At 50.9% G+C, this 12,364-nt stretch overlaps 1 protein-coding gene across 3 annotated transcripts in view; it reads left to right on the top strand.

Annotated features, from left to right (window-relative positions):
- The window catches only part of PTPN5 (protein tyrosine phosphatase non-receptor type 5), a 55,080-nt gene that overhangs the window by 27,715 nt on the left and 15,001 nt on the right, over positions 1 to 12,364 (top strand). The gene's annotated exons all lie outside the window — the stretch shown is intronic.

Below are 12,364 nucleotides of genomic sequence, written 5' to 3'. Positions count from 1 at the left end.
CTAACCTTGAGGAAATCTTCGTTACCCTAACCTGCAGTGACTGCCCCTGGCCATCACAGAGGGTCACATTATAGTTTTCACAGCTGCCCCATCATGACACAGACAAGGCCTTGGGCCAGAAACCAGGAAGAAGGGCCAATTGAAAAACCCTTTAATCGGGGCACCTTGGTGGCTCAGTCAATTAAGCATCCGACTTCAGCTCAGGTCATGATCGCATGGTTGGTGGGTTTGAGCCCCGCGTCAGGCTCTGTGCTGACGGCTCAGATCCTGGAGCCTGCTGCAGATTCTGTGTGCCTCCCTCTCTCTCTGCCCTCCCCCACTTGCTCTGTCACTCTCTCAAAAATAAATACACATTTAAAAAAAATTTTTTTTTAAAAAAAAGAAAAGCCCTTTTATCAATTTGACAAACTTTTATTGAGCATCCACTCCATACCCAAGGCTGTGCCAGGCCTTGGTGACCCAGTGAAGAGTGAGACAGACCCTGGTTCCTGCTTTCAAGGAGGAGGGCACCATGGAAGGGTGTACCAATAATGTAACCTTATCTTGGGGGGTCACGGAAGTCTTCCCGGAAGAAATGGCCTTTAAATTGTCACCTGAAGGATGAGTAGGGGCCTGGTCCTGGTTCGTGTCTTTTGGGACCAGCTATCAAAGCATTTTAAGGAACAGATTAGCCTCATAATGTCTCCCATCTCCTCACCCTTTTTCTCAGCAAAATCCCTCCGACTGGTACCTAGTATTGGTTCACGCTGGTCTAGTAGGAAGGGCAGGAGCCCAGATAGACAAACATAGAGAAGACAGGCCTGGGGGGATATAGTTGTACTGCTGAGGGGTCTTGTGCCTGTCGACAGCAGCCTAGGTTCTGTTGACTTTTATTTCTTTGTATAATTGGGGTTCTGTTTTTATCCAAAGGTTTTAATGCATTTGGGATTGTTTACCGGCTAGCGGTACAGTGAATCGTCTTTGTCTTGAGTCTTCAGAATGGAAACTAGAGAAGAGGAAAAAAACAAAAAAAACAAAAACCAGCATTTGGATGTGCTAAGAACCCTAATTGGAGAGCATTGTGTAATGATACCATTGTATTGGGAAAAGAAGTACCAACCCAGGTACTACTGATTAGTGATGGTATAGGGTAACTCTTCTCAGATACCAGGGCAGCTATGGAGGGACGAACCCATGTAGCTGCGTCTTGGGATGCTGTGGGGAGGCAGACCAATCTGGGTTCGAATCCCAGCTCTGCCACTGACCAGCAGCGTCACCTCGGGTAAGTTATCTGACTGCTTCGGGTTCCATACCCTTTACTCTAAAAGGAGATAGTACTGTGATGAAATCTTTACAGAGATCCTGTGAGGGTTAAATAAGCTGATGCATGCTGAGTGCCCTGTAGATGCTAGCTTATAATGGTGGTGAGGATTGTTCCGGGATATGGAGTGTGAACAGAAAACCCTCCGCATATTCCCAAGGGCCCGGGCATCAAGTCCCCCACCAGTCCTTCAGCCCTGGAATGGACAGTATAGCTTTGTGGGTCTTTCTTGACTCCCCGCCACAGGCCTGAACCAGCACAGACACATGGGGGAGCGTTGTCTACTTGCAGAGTCAGGTGGGGAAAGGGGCCAGGGTTGCAGGGAGGGACAATCACCCACTTTCCTCCATCAGTATAGAAATGGTTCTGATATTCTTAGAGAGTTACCTGGATGTGTGATGTGACTGGAGTTTTCACAATGGGAAGAAAGGCTATCTGCCTCCACGCAGGATATTGCTAAAGACCTTTCAAACAAGTGGACATCCGTGGCATCCCTAAGATATGCAGTGACAGATGCTGGCCTCTTTCTCCTGGGCCTGGCCCAGGGACTCATCACTCCAGCTCCCGGGAAGTTCTTTATGCCTTAAAAAAAAAAAAAAAAAAAAAAAAAACAACTCATCTTTTCATTTGAGCCCATTTCTTCTTTTCAAGTCCCAGCCTCTTGTTTTGCTTAATCTATTGCTATAGATTAATCTATAGCTATTTGCTATAATCTATTGCTATTTGCTTAATCTATAACAAATGGTCTCAAAGCTTTGTGGCTTAAAACCACAACCTCTTATTTGCTCATGATTCAGGGGGTCTTGGAGGTCCCAACTGGGTGATTCTTCTGCTCATGTGTCTTCAACTGAGGTCACTCCCTCAGCTGTATTCACCTGGTGCTGGGCTGGGATAGAAGGCCAAGAAAGCTTTTCTTACATGTCTGGCATCTCAGCGTGAATACCAGGAGGTAGGGATCGTTAGGGCACCTTGGAGGCTGTCTGCCATACTGCTTAAAAGTTGAACCCTTGAAATCCAAAGAGGCATATTCTAAGGATACGCCTCTATACAGAATGACTTATGAGGGAAAAAATCCACCCACAAAGAAAGAAAAAATACCAGAAAATATGTCAGAAGGAAACCAGTGCCTGTCTCGGCGTGGTAGGATTATGAGTGACTTGAGTTTCCTTTATGTTCTTATTAGGGTTCCCCCCCCCCCATATATTCCAAAGTCATTTAAAAAATGATTAGCCACCCAAGAATATTAATTAATCCTTGCCAGGCAAGAGTGGTAGTTGGGGGTAGCAGAGGTTGTCTGGGGTGAGTCACCTCTCTCTAGGTTGGGTCCCTCAGCCTGGCGGGACCAGAATCTCAGGCTGACCCAACCCCAAGGGTCTTAATGGGGGCCAGTTAATCCTCTGGGGGCATCTGTGGAGACAGCCACTAGGCCCCAAAATCCCCCCTCCCTGGAGAAATCCGACAAAATGATTCAGATAATATATTGGTGAATGAGCTCAGAGAGAAAGAGGCTCAGGGGTCTCCTTGGCAGTTGGCTTTGCTTCAGCCAAGTCCGTGAGCCCTGCCCCCTAAAGAGGGCATCGATTCCCAGGCAGCCAGAACCTGCCATGGGGCCAGAAGAGCAGTGTCCCTCTCTTCAGCCCTCCCAGGTCCAGGACCCAGACAAGATGACAGGCCTTCCTTCCTTCGGCCATTGTTCTTTCCCCGTTGGGCCTTGATCCAACTTACAACTCGGTGGTGGTTTTGTTTCATGTTTCCTTGGGGGAGGCAGGCAACGATCGCTTTAGGTATTAGCGTGTTGTCAGTCATACTCGTGGGTGCGCAGCCCCGTTATCCTCAGTGGTCGACAGGAGACTCCTGTCTGGTTTTCTCCACTTATTCATTCTCTTTTTTCTCCCACTGCCATACTCCTCCCCGTAGTTAATGTGTTCTAAGGGATTCAGCGTATGTTTTCCGCGTGTCTCTCTGTGTGCTCTTGCAGAATGGGCGGTGATATTTTGTGTGCGTGTGTTTTTAATCTGTATTCACTGGGTTGTGTTAGATCTCGTTCTGTCCACTCTGACCGCGCTGTTCCCGAGATCCATCATGCGGTGCTGCATGTACTCTGACTCTTTGCCTCTAAGGACTGCACAGTACTCCCCGGCGTGTCCCCGGACATGGCCTGCCAGCTCCTCCAAGCGAAGGACATGGAGATCCCCCCACCTCTCCCACCCCTACCACAGAGAGTATGAGCGTACATGCCCCCTTAGGGACTGGGTGAGAATTTCTTGGAGCAGAACCACTGGTTTCCAGAACTGGCTTCCCAGGCCAGTTCCAGCAGAGGATCTGGAAGAAGCTAGAGAGGGAGAGCTAGGAATAAGGTGGTATGAGTGGAGGCTGGGGAGGTAAGCAGGGGCCAGCGCATGCTGGGCCTTTATTGTTGACCATGATAGAGTTTGGTCTTTATCCTAAGAACAAGGGGAAACCATTGAATTAAATTAAAGCAGGGACTCAGATTTGTTTTTTAAAAGTGGGTGTGTGCCTTTAGCACTGGAAGGGCCCTTAAAGGCCCCTGGTCACTCTCTTTGAATTTATAGAAGGCCTCAGAGGCCCTGGAGGCAGTGAGAAGCCCTGGGCCACGTAGCTCGCTAGAGGCAGAGGTAGGACTGCCGTCGCGGCCTCTCGACACTTTACCAACATTGTGAGGCTCCCCGGTTGCAGGGGGCCACCCCAGGATGGCAGCCTCTAGAGGCTTGGGATTTGTGGACGCTGCTATCCTGAGAGTCTCCCTTCCTGCCACCTGGACTTTCCTGTACTTGCCAAAGAACCCCAAGCCAGGGCCTCTGCGGCCATAGGGCTTTAGGCCTCTGCCCTTCAGATAACCCACTGGCAGTGCCTGTGAAACTTCCCATGCTGGCTTCGCCAGCGAGCACAGAATTAGAGGGTTAGAGACACACGCGTCAATCCTCGTTCTGCCTCTGACTCTCTGAACCTCAGTTTCCTCAGCTGTGAAATGGGCGGTAGACTGACTCTCAAGTCTGTCCCTTCCTTGCCATGCGTTTGTGTTTAAGCCTCAGGCACTTAGGACCTCTGGCACCCCGTCACCCCAGGGCCTCTCTGTCAGTTCTTTCAGTTCTCAGCGTGGGCAGCGGGGGGTGGCCCGCACCCACAGAGTTTCGTTGACCCTTTTCACCCTTGTACTTCTGGGCCCCCGCTCCAGAGAGGCACAAAGAACTGAGGCTTTGTTTGTAGCAACAAAGCTGTTTGCAATTTCAGATAGAACCATTTCATTATATCCCATCGAAAGATTACTTGAGTTGTGTTTTGTTTTGAAAGCTTGTTAGCATTCTGGATTTAATGCACTGGCAGAGACAAAGATGCCCCCCTCCCTTCTGCCACCCTCAGTCCATGCCCACTCTCTCCACCAACCCCAGTTGCAGGCCTACAGCCTCACAGCTCCTGCCCTGGAGGAGGCAAGGCATCTATTGTCCTCCTGGGGGGCCCAGCAGGCAGATGAAAAGGAAGTCCTTACTGCTGCCCCTCCCTCCCTCTCCCTTCCCTTTCCCCTCTTCCTCCTTCTCCTCTGTAAATTCTGCTACTATTTATTGAACATTCACCATGTGCCGGGCACCAGACTAAACACTTGGCATGTTTTACCTTGTGGTATCCTCAAACTCCCAACAGGCAAGTCTTACTATACCTGTTGTCCAGAGAGATTAAGTCACTTACCCGAGGCCACAGAGGTAGCAAATGGCAAAGCCAGGCATCAAACCTAAGTTGGTGTGGCTCCAAAGCTTTTGCCACAAGCCGCTAGAAAAGCTGCCTCCCCAGAAACAAAGCCACTTTGGGGGGATGGGAGGAGCTACAAGTCAGGTCCTGGAGATATTTTTTGGTTACTTAAATCTGCCTACTGAGAGCATCCACTCATGGGTCCTATTCTCGCCTCTTAACACGTGCACTCCCCTAGCACAGTCTCTCAGGCGTCCGCAGACAGTCCTCAGCACCCCTGCCCACCCCCACCCCCGCCTCCCCTGCTCCAAACTGAACGTCGAGAGAGACCTGAGTTCCCAGACCTCTGCCCCTCATCTACATCCCGATCCTGCTTTTCTCTGCTCACCCCGCCCTTAGAGCCCCTCCCACTCCCGACCCTGCCCCCATGCTGGGGTGTGATGGTGCTAATCTCCCCTCCATCCTGGGGTGGTCCCTGTCCCTTCTGTCCTAGAATGGGCTGGAGCTCTTTCCCAGGCTGACTTCCCCTGACAGGCAGGAGAAAGAAACAGTGGAGGCCCAGGCAGAGGGCGGGCAACATGGGGTCTGGTCAGGAAGACAGATGTTGAAACACAGCCGCCTGGGTCTGAGGCCTGGCTCTGCTCTTCACCAGCTGCGATGGCCTTGGGCAAGTCACTTGGCCTCCTGAACTCCTGGTGTCCTGTCTGTGAAAGAGGACAGTCCTCTCGCCTATCTCATATGCTGGTCATAAGGCCTGAACGGGTTGGTATTTGTAAAGCAGTCAGGGGGTGCTAGACGCTGTGCTTTGCTAGGCTGGTTAAGAGGAAGGACAAAATCGGGGCGCCTGGGTGGCTCAGTCGGTTAAGCGTCCGACTTCAGCTCAGGTCACGATCTCGTGCTCCGTGAGTTCAAGCCCCGCATTGGGCTCTGGGCTGATGGTTCAGAGCCTGGAGCCTGCTTCCAATTCTGTGTCTTCCTCTCTCTCTGACCCTCCCCCGTTCATGCTTTGTCTCTCTCTGTCTCAAAAATAAATAAACATTAAAAAAAAAAAAAAAAGAGGAAGGACAAAATTGAATTCTGTGGCTTGGAGGAAGCAGAGCTTGTATAGCCCAAACCTCACACCCACAGGCTTGCACTTTGTATTGATCTGAGAACCAGGGTCCCTAGCTTGAAGCAAGTCACTGAGGAAAGTTCTGGAGAATTCGGCATCAGACAGGAAGGAGAATAGTATAGCTGTCCACCCCCTCCTTTGTGGTACAAATTTCTCACCTTGCTTGAGGTGAGTTCTCAGAACGTCAGCTTTAAAACCAAAGTCCCACACATAGGGTAGTTTGATTATCAAACTCTAGGGGGCCTGAGGTGCCTCCCTCTTGCTGCATTGGCCTGTGTGCTGAAGGTCAAGGTGGATAGTTTCTTTTCAGCATTCAAATTTTCTGGAGCACCTAATGCATCTTAATGCATTCACCATCTCATTCTCAAGTTTCCCTCTCTCTCTCTCTCTCTCTCTCTCTCTCTCCCTCTCTCTCTCTCTGTCTTTCTCCCCCCATAAGGCCTCAGGATAGCTACTTTTTTTTTTTTACATGACTGCTGAAGGTTTCCAGAGCAAGCGTCCAGAGAGAAGCAGCAGAAGCTGCGAGAACTTTTCTAACCTAGCCTCAACAGCCACTCATCACCTTCTGCCACATTCCCATCTTCAAGGCACTCATTCATCTAATTCAGGGGGAAGGGACATAGACTCCACTCCCATCGATGGGAAGAATGTTGAGGAACTTACAGACACATTTGAAAACCACCACAGGAATCAAGTTGCACGGAGGTTAAATGGCCTGCCTAAGTCACATAGCTGATAAATGGTGAGCACCCATGTCCTATTCCAGAATCTTCTTAGGCCAAAATTGGTTTCCTTTTCTCAAGCCATCCTGCTTGCACTGCTGGGGAATGCAGCAGTGAACAAGACTTGGCCTTACCCTCGGCCAGCTTCCCATCTGGAGTACTTAACTTACTGCCAGCCCCAGTTCTTGTCATCTCACTACCTCCTTCTAAGGGTATGTCTGCCTTCTTGCTTGCTGATCAGCAGGACTCGTGCGGTAGACGTGTTGTAGGGAGCCAGTGCAGACTTCCAGGACCCCACGCCCACCATCAGTCTGCCTTTGCCCAGACAGGCTAGAATTTTTTTTTTTTTTCTTTTTTGCCAGGGCTCTTCTCACGCCCAGGAGTCCTGCTGGTCAGTGTTAGGATTGAGACATAAAACAGCCTCAAGAGCCTAGGGCAGGTGCTTGGTGAATGTCAAATGAAAATGTTGTTTTGGGGAATCTTCTCACCCTCCACCACATCCCCTCTGACTCCTAGTTTGCCTTTCACGCCCACCCCCCCAAAAGGCAGAAAACGGAGACCACCACTCTAGCCTCTCCCAGGGGGGACAGAGTCCATGGCAGTGCCCATGCCTTTTGAGGCCAGGTTGTCCCTCTCCCAGCCCAGGACGTCGCTGAGGAGTGTGATAGTTGTGGTGGCAGAAATAGCTGATTGGGCCTCTTCCTTCTAGACTCTTCCACCCCTTCTCTGTTCCCCTGGCAGCACCTACCTCCCTTGGTTCTACATTCAGGGCTTCCCCAAACAAAACCTCAGAATAGGCCTGAGTGGCCTGCCATGCCTCATCCTCTCGTGGTTTCCAGATCTTTCTGGGAAATAGCAGAAAGATCACGGGTCGCGGAGGTCCACAGACCTGGGTTCAAACCCCAGTTCTGCCACTTCCTGGCCCTGAGTGAGCCACTCCCCTTCTCCGTCCTGAGCTTCCCTGTCTGAAACTAGCAGACGAGACCAGATGCCCCTTGGGGGCTGTCAGGCTCTGACTGTCAGCAATTCCAAGAGCCTGGTCGGGACTGAGCGTGATGTTCTGTTGGTCAGGGCCCCCTGTGAGTATGTGGGCATGGCTGAGAAGTCACTCGTGGCCATGTTTGGGGAAGGAAGAAAAGCTGAATGGGACAGAACCTCCTTCGTCATGTAAACAGGAACAGGCTGAGCCAGCCTCCTGTTCCAGTTCCGGTGGGCTGGGAGCCGGAGTGCTCGAAGGATGAGTCACTGACAGCAGCAGCCTCGGGTTCTGGAGCTCAGGCGGTGCCAGCCCCAGGGCACATGGTAGCTGCAGAGTTGAATGGTGGGATTCAGGTGCTAGGTGACAGGAGAGCGATCAGAGTGCTTCCATAAGCCCGGGGTAAAATCCGAAGGCTGTTTGCTTGCAAGCCTTACCCAGGGGCCCCAGAGCTTTGGCCAGGGATACTGAGCACCTGCCTTCCCGTGCTTCTTCCCTCCATACCGTGTGGCCATTGAGGATCCGTCAGGGGGGCTTGGGCACAAATGCTGCACCCCACCCCCTCCCCCATGCAGCTGGTTAGGGTTCAGGATTTTCCCCAGACGCAGGGACTCCCTCCCAGGCTCTCACCGCCTCTCTCTCCTTTGCTGCAGTGACCCTTCCTGATAAGCAGTGTGGCAAAACGGAAGGCTCGGTCTGTGTCAGGAGGCCCTGGGTTGGAATCTCAGGTCTTCACTGACTTGGGCGAGCCATTTGACCTCTGTAAGCCTCGATTTCTATGCCTGGAAAATCCCCTTCACCCTGCGCAAGAGGCAAGCCCGTGAGGAGCCCAATGTTAAATCACTGTCAGCAAGCTGCCTCTGAGTCAGGGTTTCATGCGTGGCAGAGCAGCTACCTCGCTGTGAACTATTGAAAAGCCAGCCCTTGACACAAGCGGCCGCCTCTCACCGACAAAACGGGGCCGATGATGAGAATGTCTACCTCACGGGGCTGCCGAGGGAAGCAAGCCTGCCTGGTGAGGTGATGGTGTCGCGCCCAGAGCGGGATAGTGACTGGAAGGTGGGCAGGGCAAGAACAAGAGTGACCTCATCTCTAGGAGAGGGACCAGGAGCCGAAAAGACAAATGGGGCCAGGAGCACGGTGGTCCTTGTCGGCCGGCGACTGCTTTTTGTTCACTGTTGTGTCCCCCGGAGCCTGGCCCGGGGCTTGGCAAAGTATACAGTTGGTGCTCACTTAGTGTGTGTGTGTTGGACTCATGGCTGAATGAACAGAGACTAAAAAGAGAGATGAGTTCCCAGACCTGTTCTCCACCTCCCCTATTTCCACTACTTTCTATCACAGACCTCTACTCCAACTCCGAGATCAGAGGTTCTTTACGTGAAGTCTGTGGATCCTCTCCAAAATTACATGCAGAGTATTCTGTGTGTTTGGAAATGTACCTTCCTGGGGCACCTGGGTGGCTCAGTTAAGCATCCGACTCTTGATTTCAGCTCAGGTCACTTCATGGGATCGAGCCCCACTCGAGTCTAAGCCTGCTTGCAATTCTCTCTCTATGCACCTCCCCCACTCTCGTTCTCTCTCTCTCTCTCTCTCTGTCTCAAAATAAACTTAAAAAACTGTATCTTCCTGAATTAAACATCCGCTTTCTGCCCAGAAAAACTTCTCAGTAAACTCTGCTCTGAAAGGTGAACGTCTCCCAGGTGCTGAGTGAATACCCATCAGTTGGATTCATCTGGCCCCCAGGACTGCCAGGTGCCCCCTGGCTCTCAAAACAAAACAAAACAAAATAAAAACCAGCCTCACTTTTTCTCTTTGAGATGTGCATAGAGGGCCCAACCAGCCTGCAATTTTTTTTTAATGCTCCCCCCCCCGCCCCCCGCCAGGTGCAAGGCAGTTAACCTGCCATCTTTCGTATGGAAAAGTGATGATCACGCGTCATCAGGGGGTTTGTCTTCTGAGTGCCTCTTACATGCTGGGTGGGTCACAGAGCTGTGTATATACTCTCTCACTCTCTTGTATCCCGCCTTGTGCATTTAGTTGTGACAGTCAGGGCCCAGCACCTAGGAGTATTAACGAGGCCTCATGGTATCTGAACTCAGAGCAGTGATCTCTTTTTTAAAATGTCTCTTTCTCTATAAATAAATACATGTATCTGTGTACATGTATGTTTGTGTATGTATGTGCATATATGTAGCTACATATCATTGCATGTATCTATTGGAAGAAATTTGTAATACGTAAACAATGAAAAAAATCACCTTGTCACCTCCCCCTTCCACAGGACTGTTGTTAACACCTGGCTTCAGTTGGTCCCACTTACCACGTACCACATTTATTGAGCACTTACTGTGTGCCAGGGGTTTGCTGGGCCGCATGCTCCCCGAGCACTGTCACATGTTAACGTCTCATCTTACGGTGGGTATTTGCCACCTTTTACACGCACGTTTATACTTGCTTAATTTTTAAGGCCAAGGAGATCATACTGTTTTGTCACCTTGCCTTTCTCCATGCCATCGAAATTTCTTTCCGTGATATTAAATATTCATTTACAGGATCTTTTGTAACAGCAGCATGATGTTTTATTGCAGGCGGGTTCCGTGCTTCCCAGACTGGGGTGCGTGTACCCCTGAGGGCAGAGCCACAGGATAAATTGTAGCACATTTTCCTGAAGGAGAAATTTGATTCGAAGCTTTGGGAGGGGAAAAAGCCCATTATTTTAATATCAAAACAAGTACAGATATACCGTAGTATAGAACACAGAGCACCCATGAATTTTAAAACAGCAAAAGCCCAACATTGCATGTTCCTCTTATTCCACAAAGACCCATGGCCCCTCTCTGAGGCTGGCAGAAACACCTGAGAAGCACCAAGTTCTAGGTCGAGCCCCTCTTTTTTGCAGAGAAGCAAACCGAGACACAGGGAGAAGAAGGGACTGCCCGAGGTCCACGGAGTGTGACTGCAGAGCCTAGCCAGGTGACCCTGTACCCCTCCCACCCTTCCGTATGTGGCATCACACTTCGACTGCTTTTTCTGAGGGTGTGAAGGGGGACCTTGCCACTTGAGTCATCCAGCCTCTGCTTCTCAACAGAGGAAACTCTCAGCTCCCTGCATGATCCATCTCTTAGCAGCGGCTTTTCCTTTTTCACCTTGCTGGTCAGGATCTGAGCTGTCTGCTCATGTAGGTGGCCTCCATGGGCAAAAGTGGATAACCTTCAAAAGTGACTCCACCAGCACTTAGATTTTCCACGAAATGCACTGGATGAGAGGCACGTATCCACTGGTCTGTTTCACCCATGAGACTGGGAGCCTGGCGACGGCAGGGGTTATGTGCTAACATTGTTACCATCATCTGACATTTATTGAACGCTGGCTGGACGCCAGGTGCCATGCGGAGTGTTTCATTTATAGTATTGACTCTCTTCATCATAGCTTTCCAAAGAAATACGTGGTTATCCCCGTTTATCTGGTAAGAAAACTGAGTGGAAACTTAGCACTTGCCTACCATCATTCGCTCATTTGGTAAATATTTATTACAGACTTACATGCCAGGGCTTTGCTAGATGCTGTGGGCAGTCGTGATGAACAAAACCGACACCACTCCCACCCTCATGGAACTTACAGACAAGTGGGAGAGAGGATATTCAACAAATAATTTTACAAACCAAGGCCAGTGCCGTGTAGCCCGGAGCCCGTCTATATGCCTCAGTTTGAACCCACCTCAGCCACTTATTAGCTAAGTGACCTGGGGAGAGTCTTGGACCCTCTCTGGACCTCCTCTTCCTCGTCTATAAAATGAGGACAGCTGGCATACTGACTTCATACGAGTGCTGTGCAGAGTGAACGAATCCACATGTCTAAAGCACCCACAGCAGGGCCTTGCACATTCCACATGTGTCCTTGCTGGTGGTGGTTATGGAGAGGCACGTGGTGCTAGGTAAATGTGACAGAGGAGGACCTACTGTGGGTGACATCTGATTGAGTTCTATAAGGTGAATAGGAGTTAACTTGGCAGCGTGTGGGGAGTGGGCAGGGGAGGGAAGCAGGATGCTGGAGCGATGTTCCGGGCAGAGGGAATAGCGTTGGCAAAGCACAGGGGGAGGCGTGGGGAGCGGGGCAGGTAGGTGAGCTCACCTGAGGCACTGCAAGGAGTGTGGCTGGAACACATACGTGGGGGGCCATACCAGGTCAGCATCTAGGAGGAGGGGCCTGTGATAGACACAAAGACAGCCGCCACCAGGACCTGGGCCCTTGGCACCACACCGTCGATCCGGGCCATGGAAGACGCTCAGGACGTGTCCAGTGAGCGAGCAAGCACACGGCCAGAAAAACCATTGGCCTCACATGATCTTGGCTGTGGGTGTTCTATTAATCACCCAACTAGAAAAGGGGTCCATCGTCCTATTGACGCAGGGCTGTATGGACAGCCCCATCCCCCCCGCCAAGCTGTCACACACCCACTTTGCTAGTCCCTCTCTTCTTGGCAGTAGATTGAACCAGGTGGGTTCAAAGGAGGGCGTCCAACATCTGGGACTCCGTAACGTGGGTGCTGA

This window comes from Leopardus geoffroyi, chromosome D1, assembly GCF_018350155.1.
Source record: "Leopardus geoffroyi isolate Oge1 chromosome D1, O.geoffroyi_Oge1_pat1.0, whole genome shotgun sequence".
Taxonomy (NCBI): domain Eukaryota; kingdom Metazoa; phylum Chordata; class Mammalia; order Carnivora; family Felidae; genus Leopardus; species Leopardus geoffroyi.
The sequence above is the reverse complement of the archived record's forward strand: the minus strand, read 5'-3'. Positions and strand labels throughout refer to the sequence as shown.